This window comes from Hippichthys cyanospilos, chromosome 20 (assembly GCF_059441005.1).
Source record: "Hippichthys cyanospilos isolate Australia breed blue-spotted pipefish chromosome 20, RoL_Hcya_1.0, whole genome shotgun sequence".
NCBI classification, from domain to species: Eukaryota; Metazoa; Chordata; class Actinopteri; order Syngnathiformes; family Syngnathidae; genus Hippichthys; species Hippichthys cyanospilos.
The window spans coordinates 12259911-12282270 of record NC_142388.1 but is presented as its reverse complement, the minus strand read 5'-3'; the positions used below and the strand labels follow the sequence as shown (position 1 = coordinate 12282270).

At 38.1% G+C, this 22360-nt stretch overlaps 1 protein-coding gene across 1 annotated transcript in view; it reads left to right on the top strand.

Moving 5' to 3' along the window:
• The first annotated feature begins 3068 nt into the window (after positions 1–3068).
• The window catches only part of pnocb (prepronociceptin b), a 31939-nt gene continuing 12647 nt past the window's right edge, over positions 3069–22360 (top strand). The window contains exon 1 of the mRNA XM_088403733.1: positions 3069–3217. The gene's annotated coding sequence lies outside the window, so the exon portion shown is untranslated. The remainder of the gene's footprint in view (positions 3218–22360) is intronic.

The following is a 22360-nucleotide window of genomic DNA, read 5'->3' as shown; positions in this document are numbered from 1 at the left end:
TGGTGAGAGAGGACAAGGGTGGAGAAGAAAAGGCAGGGGAAGGGGGGGTGTGGGGGGGGGGGCATGCCTGTTGCAAGATTTCCTCTGGCAACTCTTTTGTTGAGCATTGGGGGGCATACTAATGTCATGTGGTGAGAGCAAAGTGAAGATCAGAAACAAGCTGTTGCAGTGGACATGCTTTCAGAATGAATACTGAATGCTGTTTTATGTTCCAAAAGCAAATCAATCCTGTGAGATAAATTATTCTGCAAAAAAACATTAGATTCAAAATCATTGTTGATTCACAGTGTAGCGTCACAACATAAAATATTAATATCTTTTATCATTTAAATTTTCTATGAGGACATTTTTGAGAGTGATGAGTAAAACTTCAAGTTGTCTAAAATTTCCTTTTAGGTTAGCATAATAATAATAATAACAACAATTATAATTATCATCATCATCAGTCATTGCAAAATAAAAGCCTTCTGTCGAGTGAATGAAACAATCCTGGCTCCAAATCTAATTCACAATAGAACTTAAATGTTAAACATGTCCTTTGCATGAAAATATAATGCATATAAAGTGACTGGCCACAACCTTGTGACCACTTGCACATCACCCTTTCAAAAAGTTTCAAAAAGTGAACCTATATAATAATGCTCTGTGTATTGATTGGATTGGAAAATATAACCTGAATAAGAATTAGTAAAATTACCATTCGTTGCAGCTTTATTGATTCTGGTTGCCAAAAGGCAGTGCTTTTCATTAATTTTTGTAAGGCACCCCAAAGGAAAGTGAAAACCTTTTGAGGCCCCCCACTTGCTGTGGTGCTTAAAAATTAGATTATTATGAAAATTGTATGAACATACCTAAAATTCTATCCTTTTTAAGAAGAAGAATTTTTAACACAAAATCAATGTCATCGTAATGCCCCTGCAAGTCAGCAAGGATGGACTCAAACGTTGGGTCAGTGATAGTTCTTTTCTTGAAACCAAGAATGTGACAACCTTTGTTAATATGAACACCGCTAAGAGCTAAATGACGAACAGAACGACAACAAAACAAGATAACACAGGTGAGTAAACAATACAAACTGGAGCACTTGAAGAATTATTAACACAGACTGAATCTCATCTTAATGCCTCTATTTGTGAACGGAGGGGTTCGGATGTTTGTTCGGTCTGCTTGCTTCTTTTAGTGAAAATAATGTGGCACAACCTTTAACAAAAGCAACTTCTCTGGCTGCTAACGGCCAACTGATGCGGTGAATATATATATATATATATATATATATATATATATATATATATATATATATATATATATATATATATATATATATATATATATATATATATATATATGTGTGTGTGTGTGTGTGTGTGTGTGTGTGTGTGTAATAAAACGTTTGCTGCTCCCAGTGTTTCATTCGTAGAAACCGGGTAAAAAAGGCTTGGCCAACCCCTAACCTATATCTAGTTTGTCTTTTGTTCACCTGTACCTCAGTTTCAGTGTTACTTGCACCTTTTGTTATTACGGTAAACTCTTTTTCCTTTGTTACTTTGTGTTCAGTGTATGTTTGGGTCCAGTCGCTATAATTATTTGAAGTGGATCACCAGGGGCCTCGCCACAGGGTGGGCTTTGCTCTTTTTACTTTGGCTACACTAGCACCTAAGGAAAAAAATGTTTTTCATCACTGTCTGCCACACAATTGTCTGCCTGCCAGTTCAGGGTGTATCCCACCTACTGTCTAACAACACCTAAAATAGGCTCTATTATCATAACCATTACTATTATACAGTGGGTAAGCGGTAACAATAATGAATGGATGCCTATTATGTATACATGAGCTATGTGGCACAGTAGATCACTGGTTAGTATGTCTACCTCCTAATTCATAGATCCAGGGATCAAATCTGGGGTTAGGCAGTTTCTGTGCAGGTGCTCGTTTCCTCCAAATCTCAACTCAACTCAACTCTCAAACTCAAACTCTGAATAGATGTCGACGGCGAGTGGCTCAATGGAAGAGTGGTTAGCACTTCCGCCTTACAGTTCAGAGTCCTGGGTTCAATCCTAGCACACTCCAGCCTTCGTGTGAAGTTTGCATGTTCACCCCGAGCCCATGTGGGTTCTCTCCATTCTCTCTTCCTGGAGAATCTGAACCTGGAGAACATCTCACTCAAAGACACACTTTCCGGAATCATTTCACATTTGATGTGGAGGGAAGGAGGCACTCCAGATAACCACCTACAGTCTTATTATCGAAACAGTTCCTGTAATAAGTCCTTTTTAGGAAAAACAAACCCAAAACAGTCCTCATCATTTATTTTCACCTGCCATTATGCTTCATCTGTAACAGGAAGCCTCTGCCTCTCTTAAAGTGAAGGAGATTCTATTAATGCCATTTCTGCATGTATCTGTCCTAATTTTGCTATGTTAAAATGTCTGCAGTTAAAAAGGTTAGGAAAGGAAGTGGCGGCCTGATAGTTTTTCACGTTGCTCCGTCTCAGCAAAGCCCAATGAGAAAGATTGGGGGGAAAAAAAGAGCATGACAGAGCTCATATAACATAATGTACCAGAGCTAACTAAAATAATATCATGTTTAATAGCCTCCATTGAAAGTTCTCTTGGCAGCCTCTTGGTCTCCTAAATGTCCTTCATGAGTCAGCTGGCATCTTCAAACCTGGGCTCGCTGCATATGCTCGACCCAATGACTGCGCTCCATTAACTGTCATTCATAAAACCATTGTCATACTTAGGCGTGCCATTAGCACCAACAATTTGATTTTCATTTCTTGTCAAATGTCTTTATGTTTACATCTTTGTCTTCTAATGACAGAGAGATGACACTGTTTTCCTCAACCTTGGTGGAACGTTTTATGGACGCATTTGCATATTTTTAAAGTTCCATTAGTTGCTCAATGAAGACGAAAGTGATGGCGTAGGCATTGCTCGCTACGTCAGCGCGGGCCATGCCGGGTGTGTGTGCGTGTGTGTGTCTGGTTCCTACGTAACAGATTGGGGGAATCACCCCACTCTCACTATGATGATGTTTGAGGGGGAGGAGGTTGGGTGCTGAGCCAGGAGGGAAGGGGTGTGCCTTTATAAGAAGCCTCAGAGGAGGTATGTGTTCAGTTGTTGAAAATCTTAGCCTAAGGATACAAGCTGAGATTACAAACTCCCTTGTACGCACCGAAGAACCACCCCGAGAAATTCTCCACGTCACAAATCAAAGGTAGGGACGTTTTTTTTCTTCTTTCCCCCCCTCTGTTTGTGTCAGACTTTCTGTAGTGTCGACACACTTGTGTGGCAGGACTGTGTTTGTCAAAAAGGGAGAAAATGCTTTAAGATGAGAAAAAAACAAAAACTTTTACCGCTTGGTATCTCCTGGACCTATTTGTTGTTGGATAATCGATCCCGGTGGGATATTTTTCTCAACAGATAATCACCTTTTAACATTTTCTCCTGAGCTTGTGCGCATTGGTGTAAAAGCTTTTTGTGATTTGGGATTTTTTCCTAAGAGATCATTCCGTAAACAACCATCTGCACCAGGAGGCATATCGTTCTTTGTTGGGCAGCATCCCTTCTACTTTGTCTCCCTGTTGCTCCTCTGGCATCATCTTCACTCTCAGCAGCATCCACATCACAACTGATTACTACTTAATTAACAAGATAGTCCCACGCTGTGCTGAGATGGCACTTAACAGCACTTTGTAATGGACTCAGGCGTAACTGACTTAAATCCAACTGCTAAAGAAAGAAAGTGAAGAATTCAATTGACAATTTGATCGATGGACATCTAATCAATTTGCAAACTAATCATTAAATATTTTCGGATAATAGGTTCATCCTTTAAAGACCCAAATTTGTCCAAATACTCAGAATTTCTGTTTCTCCACAGGATATATTCTCAGATTTCTTTAGTGCTTTATGATAAGAGGCTGATTGGGATTGTGTTGAATCAGAATAAGATGTTTGGAGATATTTACTTTTACTTTGGAAAAATATGATATTCCTTGATTTTCTGGCATATTATGGCCCAAACCAGTGAAGGAATCATAAGAAAAGAAGGTTTGTGCATTTTTTGCACTGTCAAGTTGAAGGAATGAAGATGAGTGAAATTATCATTAGTTGCAGCTTTATTAGATTCTGGTTGCCTTAAGGCAGTGCTTTTCAATTATTTTTTGTCAGGCAGAGAAAACATTTTGCAGGCCCCCCACTCGCTGTGGTGATTAAAAATGAGATTATTATGAAAATTGTATGAGCATACCTAAAATTGCATGCTTTTTAACACTAACAAAAGAAAAATTCAATTTCAATACATTTTCAGCAAATGCGATTTTTTCTATTTAATGGGGTTTTCAAAGGTTATAGCTCATTATGTATCTGACAAAATAGCTTTAAATCCATCAAATTACCTGTAAAAAAAATCAATCTTATTCAACCAAGAAACATTTTTGACTAGTTGACCGGTTTGATGCTGACCTCACTCCATAAATAATAATAAATCTAAATTGATCTCAAACAATATCAATAATTTAATTTTTTTAACCTGAAGAAAATGGTGTTAAACATTGTGCTGTTTTTTTTTCTCCAACACCTTAGATATTAATTAAGTTGATTTACTGGTCCTGTCATTTTCACCGACAGTGGGGGCATCATTTACACATCAAGCAACAATAATACAACGAAAGAAAAACAACAATTGAAAATTAAGCAAGACCCCACAAGACATAGACAGTACAGTAACGGCAGCAGGTTAACGAGGCCTGAAATTCTAATGTTATTTAGCAAAAATGTTGATGGCAATTGAAAAAGTTTCTAACTACTGCACAGACTTTGTCAAAGAACACCACCTGGTGCCGGAGATGTGCAATTACACTACACAGCGCAAATCAAAGTCCTTTTCCCTCCGTGTCCCCCTGCCATCTCATCGTCCCCTTTCCCTGTTGAAAAAAAGTCATTCCGTTTAAGATTGCAACAAAGAAAACTGCTTTCCCTTTAGGAACAAGGTGAGTCTGAGTCAACAGCGCCTCTGCTGGTTACAGTCAAATAGTGCGCCCATCATATCTTCAAAATGAGCAATCACCAATCAATTCCACACAATCAACTGGATTCTTCATGAGCAATTAATCCACACACTGATTAGTTCTATCATCCATTATCAGGACTATGTATATGAAACAAACAGACTAGAACGCAAAGCTGAATTGCTGATTATGATAATATAATAACTGCATTTTAGAAACATTCCATCTGTGAGTACTTCAATAATTAAACCCCCTTAGGGGTACTGTGTTTGGAATATGCAACAATCATTGGAATTCATGAAGAATTGCCAATCATGATGATATAAACGCACGTTCCAGAAACTCATGTCCTCATCATTAAACCCACCGAGTGTATATGCAAAATGTAACAGGGATTAAAGGAAAATCGCGAGTTATGGTAATATTGGACTATTTTTTGACAACTTTCCTTTCAGTAAGTACTTTTAGTCCTTAACAATAATAAACTTGAGTAGTGACACAGAAAGTAATGAAGAAATTCCAATTATGATAGTACAAAATTACATTTGGAAACATTTCTCCACTATGCACTTTTTGCTATTTAAAAAAAATAGTGGACAGTGGTTTAAGACGCTTTTTGACTAGCGGTTAAGTGTTGCATGCATGTGTAGACAACATAAGACAAAGGAAACCTTGAAGGAATTATGCAGGGGACTATCTCCTTCCAACATATAGGAAAGAAGCTCAGGAAGGGAATCAGTCAAATGCTGTTATTATGCTAAGCGCATGGCAATGATGATTTTAATGATAATGGTAATGAATGTGCATAATCTTGGGCCATTATCAGTGAAGACGTTAGTCGCGCAGACGAGGGAGAAAATGAGTGGTTAATGTGCCATTCACAGATAAATGACTTTGCAGCGTGGAATTGTTTCATGAGGGGTGAAGCATGTTTACAGAACATGTTTATGAAGCGGCTATTTTGGACATATGGAAGATGTTTCTCCGTTACATTGTGCGGTTCTCTAACATCGCTGAGATTGTGCTTTGGAGATCTTGGGGAAAGTTTGTTTCAAATGAACAACGTGTAATACGCATTAGTACAAAAACAAGAATCGATGATGTATTAGAATTAAAATGAAATAAGATTTTTTTTTTCATAACGTTCCTACTACAATTTCACTTCTAGAACTGTGCTTTGACAGCCTGATCAGCGCAACGCTTTTTCAAATAAAAAACAAACAAAGGAGTGCTATACTATTCATAAACGATTCACTAGACAGTGGTACCGCTACTTATGAAATGAACTTGTTCCGGAAGTCATTTCATAACATGAATTTTCAATGCTTTTGCATGTATATAGCCTAATCCATTCCAAGCCCTCCCGAAAAGCTCCTGAAACCTTTAAATTAATAATAATAATAATAAGTTACAAAAATGCATCAAAAACTGTAAAAAATACGTCAATGCACAGCAATGATGGAATTCAAAATACACAATAAAAAACCCCTTAAAGGGACACTGTGTAAGAGTTACGCATTCATTAAAAATGAATAAATGAAATGATTATAAATGTAAAAATTTGTAAATAAATGTGCTCTTAATGACCAACAGTATGTTTTAAATATAATAGTAGGTCTAGTTATCATTAAATTACATTACATGGTGGTGACACATACCCCAAGGTTGCCATGTTTGTTATAGCTATGGACATTGGTAAATGCAGCACCTGCAAAAAAAAACGAAATAAATCTTACGCAGTGTCCCTTTAAGTGTTGTGGAAAATGTTAAAGACAGAGGAGCCAAGTACGTTACACCATCGTGAAAGTGTTTTTACCCAGCTGTGCCACACCTTTATTCCAAGAGACTGAAAGAAAAATCGTCACTAACTAACATGTGATGGATGAACATCGAGAACAAAAGAGGCTTTTTGCCTTTTGTGAACTCATGTGACTCACGAAAGCCACACGACAATGCAATGTTTCACTCCTTTGCTAACCAATAGGCTTTGACCGTCACGATTCTGGTGATTGTGACTGATAATGCTACCAATCTGCTCGCACTACCAATATGCTCGCAGGGACACAGATTAACAACCTGGCCCACGTTTCATGCTTAGCTCATACTCTCAAATTAGCTGCTCACGTGAACAATACATTTTAATTTTTTGTTTGTCATAAACATACTGAGAAATAAGAATCTTTTTCATTCGTGCAACAGTTTTTCACATGATTTCCTGCAATTTCCAGCAAAATCACGATGCATCTCATTCTACCTTTTTTTCCAGATAAACTTTTTTTGTTTCATCTTATTTTATACTATAAAAGCTATATATGTTATAGCTATCTTTAAAAAAGCAGTTGCTTACATGTCGTTCTTGTGGAAAAAGGCATGTTCCTAAAAAATCAAAACTGAAATGTAATAAAAGGCTGTTTCTTTTTGTTGTTCTGTCAAGCAAAGCAGACTGTAGTATAATGATTCCTTCAAGAAATCATTTTGATTGAAATCATTTTGAATCAAATACCATTTTCAATCGAAATCGGTAATCAGAATCGAATTGAATTGTGGGACAAAGATTCTTACTGTTAACTCCTCAAATGTATTTTAGTTTTCAGTGGCTTTTAGACAAAAGTATTAAGTATTCCAGTCTCTTTCCTGGTATGACTTAAACCACAAAATGTTGATACAATAGTAGTATAATAAACATCCATCCATTTTTTAGAGCCACTTATTCTCACAAGTGTCGCAGGCCTGCTGATGCCAGCTGACTTCCTCAGTAGGCGGTGGTCACCCTGAACTTGTTGCCAGCACAAAAGCACAAGCAATAATTTCCCTCTGTGCCACCATGTCTGCCATTCATATTTTAGTCTTTACAAAAATTGTGACCTATTATTACAGTTAGAAATGTTCACCTAACTTGGGTTTTGCAGTTAATGAGACATCACGAGGGAGACAGTTGGACATCTTATAACGCATTTTTGCGTCAAACTTGCTGCGTCAAACTGGTTCCTAGTATCTTGGTTTTTGTTGAAAGATCGCACATACCACAACATAGTGAAACAATTGATTTAATCCAGACAGAAAAGTGGGAATAAGTACACGAGATCTCGGACCACTGCTACTACCACGGGTAGGTGCAACAGGGACAATGTTTCATCTTTTGCATCCAGGTTTTATACACTTTTGAGGGATGTGGTCTGACTGAGGATTGCAGGTGTATGTGTGTGCGTGTGTGTGTGGGCATGCATGTGTGTGAATGCGTGCCTGTGTGTGCATGCATTGGGATGGTGTCTTTAAAAGTCTCTTATTCGCCGACCATTCTTTGGAAGGGGGAGGATGTCAGAGCTATCAATCCTGGTTGAAATCTGATAGCAACAACTTGCCTCCTGTTCACATTAGGATGTTACTTCTTTGTGGGAGGAAGCCTTTTGTTTCTTTTGGAAGAGACAACCGGTCTCGATGTCTCGATATCTGCTTTTACACTGACATTACATCGTCTCAATTTTTATTAAAATAACAGTTTCACGAACACACTACTTTCCTGATACATTGCATTTATAAAAATACATATTTCCATTACTTTCTCGCCTTTCATTCAAAGTGATTGATTGACCTCATAGAAAGTGAAAAATAATGTGAGATTTGCCGCTGATTTAGAAAAGTTTTATTACACCATGCAATCTCGGCCCCTACCAGTTTGCTGGACCATTTGGCAGTCCATCGTTTTCATCCTCATTCCTCACCATTGTAAAAGTCAGAAGTGGTCGATTGCCTTCCTCTAGCTGCGTATCCAATGGATTTGTGCAAGTGTCAACGCAGCTTAACAGCAAACGAATCAATGGTGGAACCATGTCAGCTGCCTAACGCTCTGCAAGATTTCTGCAATACGCTCTGCCGGAAAGTCACGATGCAGACATTGGAGTATTGTCAGTGTGGCATGTTGTCACGTTTTAAAAAAAAAAAAAAAAAACTACTCGCCTTGTCATTGCAACATGTTCTGCCAGCTTGACAGAAGTCAGACATGAAATCAAACTCAGAGGGAAAATTATGCTCAATCGATCTCACGGGAGAGCCACGCATGAAAAAATATCACTTAAATTTAGTCCTGTTGAGTGTTTTAGTCTATTTGAGATCGGAGGAGAAGAAAATAGGTAGCTGATTGTATTTCGGCTCAATTTGTTTGCTCTATGATCAGAACGAAAGATAAGATAGATAAAAATAAAAGGGAATTCAAGACAAGCAGTGTTGTAGCGCCCAGTCCTGTGATCCTTCCTGCTGATATGGAGTCCCATGAATTATGACGCAGGGAAATTTCAAAGATAGCGTCTCCATTGCAAAGCATTGCACATGAGCACAATTTTTTAAATAGAAGGCTATTAATAGTTTAATGATGACGCCAGTGCCCTTAACTCTTTATTTTTTTTTCCTGTCGCGCTGCCTGTAATTTATTGGTTCTGCCTCTGAGTGACAATAAGATGACTTGAGGGCCAGGTAATAAGTACAAATAATTGGCGGGCGCTGCTCTGTGCACACATCTAAATTGGATTAAGAGCATTCTCTCAGATTAAGCATTTCAGCATCCTTCCTGAGAGGAAGGTCACTTACAAATGCACCTTTTCCGCTACCGCACGCCGTTTATCTTGTGGCTGCACAGGCTGGATTACTGTGCTATTTGAGGTCATTCTGTAGTTTGACGCGTCTGTGTGTGTATGTGTCTTTTTATCAGTGTTTTTACAGGACCACACAGTGTGTTTACGCCATAATTGTTGTTGTTTTAAGGCTAAAACAACAAAATACGTCAATGACAAAACCTTACTTGTTAGTTTAACACATATTACAACATCAACAGAGAGATGGCATTCAGAATTGTCCCCACAACAACAACAACAAAAATTGCCAATCTCTCCATCTCTCCTTCAGCTAAATGGACTTTCACTTATATAGCGCTTTTCTGCCTTGGGTACTCAAAGCGCTTTACACTAACTAGTCATTTACCAACTGATGACACAGCATCAGCGCACACAGCATCAGCGCACACAGTCAACAGTAAAACAGTCAAAAAATTCTGTCTGGAATTCATCTATTAATTGTTGTAAGCCTTAAGGTACTAAGAAAAAAGTCTTTTCATTGAATATATTGAATTAGTCAGAAAACTAATCAACATTATAATTTTTTCTCAGAATTGGACATAATCAACAATGTATTTGTTTATTCATTTGTTAGTTCAATCCACTGGTTCTCAAGTGGTCTGTGGCCTGACTGCAGAAGGTCCGTACATATATATATATATATATATATATATATATATATATATATATATATATATATATATATATATATATATATATATATATATATATATATATATATATATATATATATATGTATTGGCTATTAGCTAACCTGTCCCAACTTGGCCATATTTCTGACTGGTCTAGCAGGGGCGTGAGCTAACCCTTGCAAATAGTTCTTTTAGGAATGCCTTTTGTTTGCAAAGGATCAATTTGGTGTTTGGCGCTACACTGGATTTGTAAACTCCAATTGTTTAACCAATGCAGCAACGAGACACCAAAGCACGGCTGGACACATGCGCTACACTGCTTTAAAAAACTTTTTGTGACACCCGAGTGGATACACTGTACATCCCAGTTTGAAGAGAACGCTTGAGCATGAAGAAGTCAAGAAAAATCGGGAAATATTGAAAAGACGATGTTGACCACCATTTGTTTTGGTGAGTGCAAGCTTTTTCTTTATTTATTGTTTCATTTTGAATATATTTGTGTTATTTTACTTTGTTCATATTAAATTAATAGTAAAGAAATAAAATGATGTTCTAGATTTAATACTACATACAGTCGTTGTGGCATATTTTTTCGGCACCTCCAGAAATGAGATAGTATAACAGTATAACAGTATAACTTTTTTAGTTCCGTCTCATCTATCGTAAAACTATGTTTCTATCAATGAGGATTGTCTAAACCTTAACTCTTTCAGTGCCATCAATGAGAATTCTTATCTTTTAAAATACTTATGTTGTGAGCCAATGACGAGACAAATACTTCTTTTTTTTTAATGAAAGGGTAGCTGACATCCTTGACTAGTGATTATTTTAGCATTGAGCCAATTGAGCACTGTAGTGATGAACTGTGACCATTGGATGGCAGTGTGGCTCACAGTGGGAAAAAGCTATACATAGTAAACATACATATTTGTACCATCCAAATTATGTAATGGAAGTCACTCTTTCTTATGATACCACTCTTGTTTACATAGACATAACATAAAATATTCTGTTGGCCTTGGAAGATGAGTGAAAATGCTAATTATCAGCTGGAATCCTAGGGGTTATACACTTGGCACTGAAAGAGTTGACAAAATAAAGGCATATAACATTTTGAAAATGAATTACTGTAACACAATTGAGTGCTGTTGCTTTTTGTTCCAATAACTCTGCTCTTAATTTGAAAAGAAAGTGTATTGCTCCTTGTCACATTGTTATAAAGCATTAAATTAGACTTGCTGAACCCTGCACAAACTCAGTTAAAATCTCACGTACCACCGTGCCTTCACATACCCCTAGGGGTAACAAATGGAAATTTGTTGGCTTACCGCAGAGCTGTCCCACAGTGTCAAATCGCTCTATTACCTCTGTGGGGTACAAGACATATTGGCTTCAAAGGAAAAATAGTTCTCACCAGAAACTCATGGCTCACCACTGACAAACAAAATTTATCAATATTCAAAACTTTCAATAAAAACGCAAATCCTGTCCTTCTGTAAACTACCGTATTTTTCAGAGTACAAGTCGACCTCACTTTTAAGTCAACCACCCCTTTTTTTCTTCAATTTTGCTGAATTTTACAAAAACGAGAGTATAAGTCTAACCCTGGCTTTAGTGGGCACATAGATCATGGCTGTCGAATTAAAACACATGGTGTATGTTGTTAAAATGACAAAATTACACTACTTTTAGAGGCATTTCTACATCATGTAACATACTTTTGGGGGGGGGGGGGGGGGGGGGGCTGCGAGGCAATGTATGCGTGCAACTAACGTTGCAACGATAAAATGATTCAAAGTTTCAATGCTTTATTTATTGACACAGCTGAATATTAATCTAAAGTCATCACCACTATCTGACACGCCAAATAGCTCCTCCCATTTAACTCCCAGATTGTTCAGACATCCTTGTTATTCTTCCATGGCTAGTCAGTTTCGGAACCGTCCAATTTGTTTGAAAGAGAGGAAATGATTTGCTGATCATCTTACTTGGGATGTTCCTTACCCTAGCGACGACTGTCTTTTGCATGGAAGGTTGCCCTCCGCTGTTTCTTCCCCCACCCGCCGACATCCATGCTGGCTTCAAGCACACCTCTAAGGGCTAAATGAGACAAGCCATCTTTTCCTTTTCATAATGCGTTCAAAGTCCGCCGAATAAAATAGCCAAGCAGCCTCATGTTGACAACAAAGAAGCAAATGTAGCACTTGACGAAAGTGCACTTTTGAAATGTTCTGTGCAAACACTCTAAAACAAATGCATACTGTATACTATATCAAATTAGAGGAATATACAGTTGGCCCCGTGTTAAATTAGATTAGTCCGTTCTGCGGCTGAGCTCGTAAGACAAATTCACTGTATGACGGGCAATCCAAATCCTATGTTAAATAGCTGATGCGCTTAGAACCCCAGGTAAAAACATATATAATATACATGTATACACAGAAAACATCATAAATAAATATAGAAAGGATTTGTTTACCTTTGAGAGGCGCTTGTTATGCCCATAGTACCTAAAAGATTTATCTCCAGCATCGTTTCCATATAAATCATCTTCTTACTTTTCTCTTTAACATCACTAGCAAAGGTTAACCCTTTCAACTTTGAGTTAAGCAGTAAAATTCACTTAAAATACAGTTTTGTAACCACCCACAATCGAACAAAGCTTTACCATTCCGCCATTTTGAAACGAGTGAGGCCGACCGATAGCAGACCAGAATTGTAGTGACGCATCGCAGGGAGGCAAGTGTGACAGCAACTGAAAATCAATGTAATTACCTAAAAACAACTGCAGATGGAGAAGAAACAACACAAATACAGCCAAGCCCCTAGGGTCATGACAGTTGTTTTTGTCGCAAATTCTGAAAATACCGTAAAGAGAAGATGAAAATTTTTCCAGGATTCCATGTCGCAACATGAAAATAATGCAAGCCAGGGATGCTGTAACACGGGGTCCACTGTATAATAATTTTAAGCCTTGTAACTGAAATCATATTACTTATTTTGCATTCGAATTAAATATATTCAAACAGATATGTGGACAAAAAATTGGTCTGTTTTGAGTTATGCGGTAATAAGTCTAGCCCTCTAATATGGGGTTTGAAAATAAAGAAAAACAACTCGACCTGTACTCTGAGAAATACAGTACCTTCCACTCATACATACAACTACTCAGAAATTGCCAAAAACAAAGCAATAAAGCTATATGTAGCTAAATCAACGATAGGGTGTTGAGATTCCAGACTCTAAACTTTACATTAATGATTTTCAAACAATATATAGATTTGGAGTCACAGGTCATTAGCTTGCGAGCTACGGTCATAAGCTTGTCAGTCCAATTTCATAAGATAACTGATGAATATTTGGACAGTCACGTTGCAAACCATCAGCTCTTGATGATGTTAAACCTGAGGAGTGCTCCAAAGTTGTTACACAAGTTTGGAACATCATAGGATAATTCTATAGCTTGCAAACTAATGACCTGTGACTCCAGCTCCATATATTGTTTGAAAATCATTAATATAAATCATAAATTGGTCCGTAATGGCGGCGCGGACGACCAGCAGATGGACTCGTTTTGCCTGGTTGCTTGCCATGACGTCATCTTAATTTTCATTTCCAGATCCACAAATGTAAAGGATCAGATTCTCGAATCCAAGTTGTATTTCAAATATCTTGCACTTGCAAGTTTGTAAAACACACATACCACTTTTTGATAGCAATCATACACCATAGATACATCTATGCCTTGTTTCTTGTCTTTTTCGCCATTGTCATGCAAGTGAGTTAGTTTTCATTCAGGTGAAAATTTAATCACTAATTTATTCACTAATTAATCACTAGCACAGCTAAAAAAAATACCTCTCACCCCTACATTGACAACATAGCCTAGCATGAATGTGTTAAAGTTATTAGAAGTTAGTTAATGCTAGTATATGCTAATGCTGCTTGAAAGTTTTTGGTGGAAGCTGTTATTTTATTAAGGAACCCTTTTGTTTCATGCAAGGAAGTGTTGAATGGTTGTCTCACAGATACATTTTAAGATATGGACAATTTACTAATTTGATTTTACAGTCAAGGTAATATTTTTATTGTATGAAGTCAAAATGAAAAACTGGTACCCACTGTAAGATGAAGCCTATCTCTGGATCCATGAAATAAAGACTCAAACACAAAAGACAGCATGAAAGCACCCCCAACTCAGCACAAGGTTGGAACGGTCACCATAATGGAAAAGGGTGAAATGACAAGTCACCAACCGGGCCTTCCAGTCCATGATAGCCCTGTAATGAACATTGGAATCACATCGACCTTTTGTGTCAAAACTGTCTGTTGATGTTTTACAGAAAATGTTTCAGCTGCTCAAATCGAAAAAAGTGAGATGAGATGGGAAACTGGTGCCAACTATTTTTCCTTTGAAGTCAATATTTTTTTTTACCCCACCAAAGGTAGTAAAATGATTTGGTCCTGTGTGCCTTTGTACTGAAAACATGTTTTACATTCTTGTTTGTTTAAAATAGCAACCCTTTTCCTTGATTACTGCTTTGCACACCCTTGGCATTCCTGAAATTGTTTTCACTTAACCTCTGTGACTAATCAAGGTTAATTAGTGGAATATCTTGCACCATCAAATGGATTGGGAATATCAGATGAGTCATGCAGAATTTAGGTGATACACAGCACTATTGGAGAACTGTTTAAATTAATTTTATGGACCACTATTAAAAATGGGAAGAACCAGTTAATCAGGTATTGAATGTCATTACTTGACCGATTATCTTCACGAGGTTTGCAGGCTGACTTAGCCCAGCTCTCATTGGGCATTGAGCAGGGTACACACTGAAACGATTACCAGTCAATCCCAAGGCAGACAAAGATGAACAGATTCTGTTGTAAAATGGAATTTGTAATATTCCAAGAAATATGTCAATGAGCATGTTTCTCTTAAGCTTTCTCTTTGGAACCTCGGAACCAGTAGAGAAAAACGATATATTTATAAATATAATGTCTATTTCAAAAACAAAAAAAAACATTACAATAGTGTAATTTGGGAGGGAAGCAGAGTTCCCGGGGAAACCCACATGGGCATGGGGAGAAGACGCAAACTCCACACAGGAAAGCTCGAGGCAAATCTACGTTCTCCGCAAGTTAGGTTGCATGTGATGGCGTTTTTGTCTTTCTCTCCACTCCTTTCACACATTAAAGCAATCTTTACTGGCATATTATCTCAGATCAATGCATTTTGATCAAGCAGCCTCAGAATGTACGGCGATAAAACACTAATGAATCTCCTTGGGTTATAAGGACTTAATCGAGTGACGTTTATGAGCCATGGGATGTAATCGTCAGAATGGGAATTTTAATGGTTTCCCTCCCTAAAAAGTAACCACATCTTCCGGAAATGACCAGGAACCTTCGCAATATGTCAATAGAAAGATGAGTGATCCTGGCTATTAATTCTTAGGTGCGAGGAACGGAGAAGGAGCGGGACGAAAGGGAGTTTGGGGGGTAAAATGGCGCAACATGAGCTTCATAAGTGGATGCAAACTAGTGAGCAAGAAGGTAACAAAGAATGAGACACAGAGAGACCTCTAGGTTATCTGTGCATTAGCAGACTCCTTTGTGCCTTTCAGTTGCACGCCGGCAACTAATGGACGAGATAGAGTGAGTCACGGCACCGAGCTTTTTCTTCTCTTGTCCCCATTCATGTCACCTTGCCCACCCTCTACCCATTCTCACCCTTCATCACAGCTGCTGATGCTAATTTCAATCACTATTAGCTTTATTAATAACTTGTACAGCGCTGCTCAGAGCCTACTCTTGAAAAGTGCAAACACATCCCATTAGGCTCCCTTTTAAAGACGTGTTTGGAACATACTTTGTGTATATTTTTAGGCTTAGACAAGGGGGTGTACTCAGAAAAAAATAAATAAAAGAGTAAAAGCACCACACTGGTGGTCCTTGTACGAAAGCTCTGTTTGATTTCTGGTTTCAAAGGTAAAACAACAATTTCAGGGTCTTCGTTAACGCTAATGGAACAACAAACTGAGCGCGGTTGTTGTTGTGTGCTGTTTTGAGTATGGGTAAAAGCATTAAGGTGATGGAAGGACTATTTTGGAGAGTAGAAGGACATCTGCCTCTGCTGTGGTCCATTTTCATTTTGTATTTCTGTGCCTTCCTTCATTTATGAAGAAAAGCCTGCTTTATTAGTGACGATTGATCTTTTTTTTTTTTTTTTTTTTTTTGCCCCCTAATGCAACTATGCTAGTAATGAGCTCCTCGGCTCCTGGCAAGACACAGTACTTGGCCTTTGTGCTTTGAAAGGAAAGTGTACTGTGTACTGTGACTTTTTCTCAATGTCAGCTATTAACCAATAGAGCATCCAAGTTTCCAAGGATGCTGTCCCAGCTCTCACCACAATATGTTGAATTTGTTTTTTTATATTGAATTGATAAGATGTTTACCCAGTTATACACTACATCTATAAAATAAATAAAATATAACAGCTTGATCCCCTCTGAGTCTCTACTATTTTTTTTATAGCTCAGGCAAGGTTTGGTCCAATGACCTAGGACACCGAGCAGGTGCGTAAGGGTGGAAAAGCTCAGAGAGCTAAGTTGGTGTGAGTCCATCATAAATTAGAAAACAAATGAAATAACTGTAAGGAACACTAAGGAACTCCAAGCGGCTCGGTGGAATACCAGTTAGCACGTCCGCCTCACAGTCAAGGGACTCTCATTTGAATTCAGCTGGCTCCGATCTACATGTGTCGGGTTTGCATGTTCTCACCGAGCCCGTGTGGGTACTTTCCGGGCATTCTGGCTTCCTTCCATACTCCAAAAACATGCATGGCAGGTGTATTGGACACAATAAATTGTCCTTAAATGTGTGGATGGTTGTTCGTCTCTGTTGCTCTGCAATTGGCTGGCAACCGGTTCAGGGAGTCCCCCACCGTGTGCCCAAAGTCAGGTGGGATAGGCACCAACAAGCCTGCGACCCTTGTTAAGCGGTTATAGAAAATGCATGGATGAAATGGATGGAACGCCATGGTAAACTGGGAGCTAGTGAAAGGAGGCCAAAGGCAGTTTTGTGTGTGCACCCTCCTACGAGCGTCAGTTAGAATGGAGATGCTTCTAGAAGGAATGCCTGACTCCAAAATAAAATTTGAATCTAGCCGACATGTTGCAAAGGCATGAATTAGTGTTTTGAATTATTGTTGGAAAAGGAGAGGTGTTTATCCATCTATCTATCTATCTATCTATCTATCTATCTATCTATCTATCTATCTATCTATCTATCTATCTATCTATCTATCTATCTATCTATCTATCTATCTATCTATCTATCTATCTATCTATCTATCTATCTATCTATCTATCTATCTATCTATCTATCTATCTATCTATCTATCTATCATCCACCCACACACCCACCCATCCATCCATCCATCCATCAATCCATCCATCCAACCAACCAGCCATAGTGAGGCTTGAAGGCTTACAGTGTCAGACAAACAATGGGAAAAAAAACCCAAATCAATTTGGAACTACAGGAAATCTTAGATAGGGGAAAACTTGTCACAGTTGTCAGAAGTCTCTCAGCACAAAAAAAATTGGCAACCTGAGGTTATATTTTTTTTTAAAATGCTGTTTTGCTGTAATTTCTGCTTCTAAAAGGCTTTTTTTGAAAACAGCAAATGTGCAAACTTGTCATAAAAGCGATTTATAATGTGTTGCTATTCATATAATGGGCTCGTCTATATTTATGCAAGTAGCTGAGAGAAGTTGCACCGCAAGCATCTTGTAAAATGTTAAATGGACTTTGACTTAAATGACACACTGACCATTTTGGATTGGAGTAAAATGTCTTGTCAAATAAAAATAATGAAACTGTCAGAATACCCAAAGTAAACTAATGGTATCTACCACAATCTCCAAAAGAAAGTATGTGATTTCACTCTCTTTGCTGGAATTGTTCTCACAGGTGTTTGATATGGTTGTCTTTGTGTCTCCTGCCTTGCACAATTTTTTTTTTTAGAATTGTCCAGTGTCTAGGTCAGCTTATAATTACCGATTCAGGCATTTTTTTGAAAATGTCTTTGATTGGTCATTGATGTGCTGTCCTACAAAGACAAGCTTCATGCTCCCAAGCCTCTTTTCAATGAATCATGGACGCACATGTGAAGTAATCTCTGACTGACCTAACTGTAATAATCAATCTTGAGGTGGATTAGTTCTTATGTAAAGTGCTCAAATGGCACGCTTTACTGCTTGGCTTTATAGCTTTCTCCTTGCGGCCCACTTTTAACCCTCGATGCTTGTTGCCTTGTTAAATTACACCAATCCACTCAGCTGAGCTTATACTTCTGTTGAGTTTATGTGGACTTTTCCAGAATCATCAGCTTCCTACCATGTTCCAAAAGCATGCGTTAGGTGATTTGTAGACTCTAAATTGTCCATCGGTGTGATTTTGCAGGGTGCATCTTACTTCTCACATAAATGAGTTCATGAAGACGCGCAATAGAAACTTGATGTATGGACGATTTCCCATTGCTTTATACCACAGTGATTACAAATTTGGAATTTATTACAGAGGGAGGTCATTAACTTTGTCAAGAATATTGACTGACACTTTAATGGACTTCCTCTGTACAATATAGCTGTTAAATTAAAATGAGGATCCTTTCTCCTCTTGGGCAATTCATCTCTTGGTTGTAAGAAGTAAATGGAGGCTTATGTCAGAATAAGAGGTATGCATTTGACAGTGGCATGTGATTTTCAGGCAGGCTTTATTCTTGCTGGACTTGCTGTATTTTGATATTCTGCAATTCAATACCTAGAGCAGGGGTTCTCAAACTTTTTGGAGTCACAGACCACTTCTAGACAGCAAATATTCCAAGGACTTCCATCGTAAATGTTTATGGAAACAAAACAACAACACAAACATTAAGACAAATATAATTGCCCTTTTTATTCATCAATTGATTCAATATGAAAACCAGTATATTTGTTACTTTCGGCTATATTGAAATTGAGAAAATAAAAATTGCAAATTGCATGCCTCCTTATAACAAACTGTGTCAATTTCCCCCACACCGATTGCTGTCAATTATTTAGCCAAAAACAACTTTACAAAATTAAATGCTGCTCTACCTTCATCGTGTAGTTCATCGTAAGTAATTAGACGCATTTGGACAAATTTAAAAATAATCACATTTTAAGAAAAAATATTAAAGCTGTTGAATTGATAGCGTTATCAAAGAATCATGAATACTTTCACAATTTATTATAAAATCATGTGAAATTAACCATTTTTTTTTATTATTAGTAACCCAAATTATTTCATGGACCCCCTGCAGTCAGTCCACGGACTGGGGATCTGCGGCCCCCACTTTGAGAACCATTGCTTTACGTTTCACTCCTAATCACACAATCATTTCACAGAAAACAAAGTGAAATTGATTTGGAATTTTAATTTCAATATTAAAATATTAATATGAAATATTAAAGAAAAGCGTCGGCTCGGTGGAACAGTGACTCACACATCCGCATCACAGTTCAAAGATCCCGGTTCAAATCCACCGGCCTCTGGCCTTCCTATGTGGAATTTACATGTTCTCCCCGAGCCCGCGGGGGTTCTCTCCGGCTTCCTCCCATTCTCCAAATGCATGAATTGGGCATACTAAGTTGTCCTTAGGTGTGATTGGGTACATGAATGGTTGTTGGTCACTGTGTGCCCTGCGATTGGCTGACAACTAGTTCAGGGTGTCCTCCGCCTACTGGCCGAAGCCAGCTGAGATAGGCGCCTGCGACCCCTGTGGAGATAGACGGCTCTAGAAAATGGATGGATGGGTGGATATTACAGATATGTGAAATATTATATTACTATTTTAAATAAGTGGATACTTTGAATGCTATAACAATAACAATGGGAGATATGATAATACGGACGAGTGTGTAAAAGCTGCCTTTGTATTTCTAGAATGCATTCAGGCTTGGCACCAGCATGAATACTGTTTTGGGTCACCGATCTGCTCATTAACTCGATCAGAGGACCACTTAAGGGAGAACACAACAGTATAAAATGGACTTAGGCAGCAGGCAGGTGGCAAATAGTCCAAACCTTTCAATAGGGCAAACAAACATCTCCCTGGTGATTTCCCATGAAGTCTTGCGTGTGTGCTTCTAACTGGAACACTGCTCCCCACAACCTCTTTCACACGCTATTGACTACGTGTAATGTACCTACATTGGAATGGTCACAGGGAGCTACTTTCTGCTTTTTTGTATATGAATATGCACCCAAGTGAATCCATCAATATCCCAACCACACAGTTGCTTGTTGTGCAATAATAATGCAATATTGTTGAATCATCAACAGCGATGCTGGTAATGCATTACGAACATTTGTAAATAAAAATTTCCTTGCAACAAGAGCAGTACAGGCGAACGGCTGGTGACTGTTTGAGAAAACATTGACTTACTCAAAAGAGCCGCTACCTTCGCCGAAACTCGATAACATTCGGGTTTCAAGCGCCTGTCACCTGTATTGCTTTTGTTGCAATAAAAGCAAACAATAAAACTGTTTATCAAGCATGTGACAAATCCCTAAAAGTGCCTGTGCATTTGCTACCTTTGAAAATCACATTTTCGTCTTGAACAGACAAGTCAAGCCGTCTTTTTCTTTTTATAATGCGTTAAAGTCTGCAGAAAAAAAATGGGCCACACGGCCTCATTTTTAACAACAAAGAGGCAATTAAGCGGTGCTTGACGAAAGCGCTTTGCGCGATGTTCTGTGCAAACACTCGAAAACGGATGCATACTATATCAAATTAGAGGTATACATAATCATTGTAAGTCTTGTATATGACATAGTATGACTTATTTCATCTTCGAATTGATGCAATTCAAACAGAGATATGCGGGTTGTTAATTATGAGGTTATAAGTCGACCCCGCTAATATGGGGTTGAAAATGAGGATAAAAAACTGGACTTGTAGTCGGAGAAATACGGTTACTGAAAAAAATGGTCATCACTAGCTCAACTTCAATTTTTTTTCCCTAAAATTTGTTTTTAGGGATCCAAAACAATGTTTTAAATTAACATTCGATTAGTGCATGCTAAATATTGGTTCAGGTTACTAGGATCCTTTGGCGAAAAAAAAACAAAAAACATTGTGTTTCATCATATCACCAAAATGAAATATTTTTCAAAAATAAAAAAACTTGACTGGCTAAAATGTTTCACTTTTGTTTCTTTGGTGAGAGGTTTCACTTTGAGCCTCAGAGCTGGAATTTTCCTCCCACTTTCCATAAACGTGCCATGCTCCCAACTGATCCCGACCACAAAATGAACTACAGTGCCCAGAGGTGGCGTCAGAAAACAAAGACTAATCCAAACACGGTATAAATCTGTAACTGTTCAAAGTTTAACTAAATCAGTTCCAAAATACTCAGGTTATTTCACGGACCGCCTGCAGTCAGGCCACGAAGCGCCACTTTGAGAACCACTGCTCAGCAGGTATCATCCAATTGTAACACCATGACAACTTCACAGCTCGAAAAAAAAGTAATTTTTAGATCTAAGTTTGAGATTTTATGTACTGTTACAAAGCACAAAAATCCAAATAATGTCATGCCATGTAATCTTCGAGGTGGATGAAATGGACGGACAATCATAAATTCACTGGTGGCATTTCATGAAACTGGAGCGAAGAGACAAAACAAATATTCTGAAAAGCCAACATAGCTGAGAACTATACCATTAAATATGTAATTTCCCTCAAGACTAGTTAACAATCATTGAATATTTAGCATCTGTTAGTCAAAAATATGCTCGTAGGCATAAAAAGTGAAAAAGTGCTGTTTTTACAGACAAAATCACCTAAGGCTTCAGCTTTTCTGGGTATAGCAGGCGCATGTGGTTTATCTTGTTTGTGATCCATAAACCAACAAGCCAGGCAGCTGTGTATGAGCAAAAGCAATTTAGAATGATCTGAGTGGCTGTTTTTTCCCTGTAACCTGTTATATTAGAAGATATGGGGGCCACCCACATGATAGATGGAGTCCATGGGGGCGGGATTGCATAGAGA